The sequence below is a fragment of the Acromyrmex echinatior genome, chromosome 7 (genome assembly GCF_024713525.1).
Source record: "Acromyrmex echinatior isolate Ae372 chromosome 7, ASM2471352v2, whole genome shotgun sequence".
Taxonomy (NCBI): domain Eukaryota; kingdom Metazoa; phylum Arthropoda; class Insecta; order Hymenoptera; family Formicidae; genus Acromyrmex; species Acromyrmex echinatior.
In genome coordinates this window covers 6,960,135-6,962,297 of record NC_141858.1, presented here as the reverse complement: position 1 = coordinate 6,962,297, position 2,163 = coordinate 6,960,135, and the positions used below count along the sequence as shown (strand labels likewise).

The 2,163-nt window shown below is 33.7% G+C and overlaps 1 pseudogene; it reads right to left on the bottom strand.

Annotated features, from left to right (window-relative positions):
• Positions 1 to 1,133: 1,133 nt before the first annotated feature.
• Positions 1,134 to 1,934, bottom strand: LOC147909123 (histone-lysine N-methyltransferase SETMAR pseudogene; annotated as a pseudogene).
• Positions 1,935 to 2,163: the final 229 nt, after the last annotated feature.

Here is a 2,163-nt window from a genome sequence, read left to right as displayed (position 1 = left end):
TTGACTCAAATTACTCGTGGCGATGCCATCTTTCAGGATGTGTTACGTGCGATTCAAAATTTTTTATATATTAGTAGTTCTGTACCAAAAAAATGGACTTTGGTGCTCAAGATAAAAGACTTGTAGTATCTTTATATCTTTTACTTTTTTTTTTAACATGGCCGGGATGCAACCGCGTTTTCTGCTATACTATAAGTATTATCAGAGATGAAGCTAGAATTCTTCCACCTTATAAGCAAAATGTTCAGTTTCTTATTGGTCATGTTTAGGGAAGACTTTGATTATTGAATATGTTTCAGTATCATGCAATAATTTTTTTATTTTTTTATGTCTGCTTGTCCATGGCTACGGTTACGTTGCCTTTGTCAGCTCTGGTAAAAATAATATTAGTTAAGATGATTTTGTATAAATTTTTTAATAAGTTTATAAGCATCATTCAAACTACAGGAAACTGAATCTTTTTATAAAAGAAAAAGATATTAAATTATTTAAGATTGAAGTAGTCCTGTTTCTGATATTATTTTGAATTTAAACCGGAATTTTTCGTAAATTATTTTCTTCTTTATCATTTCCGTCATTATTGTTCATTTGTTGAACAAGGATAATGAAAAATTATCCCCCAATTGTAATAAGTATTGAATCATTTCTGGAATATTGATAGAAGATAAATTAATGAACATTTATCTCCTGTGGAAGAATGAAAAGGTTTTTGGAGGAGAAAGAATTTGGATTCACAGAAATTTCTTTGAAATTAAAAGCGCTTGGAAGATGCTCAAAATTAGAATATTATTTTTTTATATATTATTTTATATATATATTATATATATATATATATATATTGGGTCATCTAAAATATATTCGCGGTTTTTTTGTTCAATTTTTGAATGAAATTTTTCTTTATTGAAAATCAATTTTAATCAAGTATATATTGGCCATTATTATCTATAACCTTTTGCCATTTTTCGAGTAATTTCATAATTCCATCCGTATAGAATTTTTATCGGCGAAAAACTTTTTCAAGTGATTTTCGGCAGCTCTTTTGTCGGCCAATGTTTTTCCATCGAGAGAGTTCTGCAGAGATCGAAACAAATGGTAGTCAGATGGTGCAAGGTCCGGGCTATACAGTGGATGCATCAAACTTCCCAACCAAGCTCCCTCAATTTTTGGCACGTCATCAAAGATGTGTGTGGTCTGGTGTTGTCATGATGGAAGACAACACCTTTTCTGTTAATCAATTCTGGTCGTTTTTCCTTAATCGCTTCCTGTAATCTATCCAATTGTGAACAGTAGAGCTCTGAATTAATCGTTAGGCCATGTAGTAACACCTCATGATGGACGACTCCCTTCCAATCCCACCATACACACAGCATCATCTTATTTGCCATCAATCCAGGCTTTGAAATCGTTTGTGGTGGTTCGTCGCGCTTATTCCATGATCTTTTACTAACAATATTCTTGTATTTCACCCATTTTTCATTGCCTGTGATGATTTGCTTTAGAAATGGATCGATTTCGTTGCGTTTTAGTAGTGTTTCGCTGATGAAAATTCGATCAACCAAATTTCTTTGCGTTAATTCATGTGGCACCCAAACATCGAGTTTCTTTGCGTAGCCAGCCTTTTTCAAATGATTCTAAACTGTCATATGGTTGATTCTTAGTACATTGGCTATCTCCTGACAGCTCACATGCCGGTCTTGCTTGACCAGTTACAAAATTTCATCGACTTTTTCAGTGACTGGCCGACCAGAGCGAGGTCGATCTTTGACATCAAAATTTCCAGAACGAAATCGAACAAACCACTCCTGCGTCCTGCGTTCACTTACAGCATCCGCGCCGTAAACTTCACAAATTTGTCTGCATGTTTGTGCTGCGTTTTTGCCTTTTTTGTCGTAAAAAAGCATCACGTAGCGTATTTCTTCAGATATTTCACTCATTTTCAAACCAATATAACTTTTGACACGATTGATGAATCACCAAACTTTGTTTACAAAAAATGTAACCTAAAATGTCATCTTTCAGACGCGCGTTCGTTTGACACAATCGGATTAGTGTTGCCCGATATATGACCATCAATACCATCTAGTGACAAAAAACCGCGGATACTTTTTAGATGACCCAATATTTATATATACTTTTATTTATGTATTATTTTTTCGATCTCTA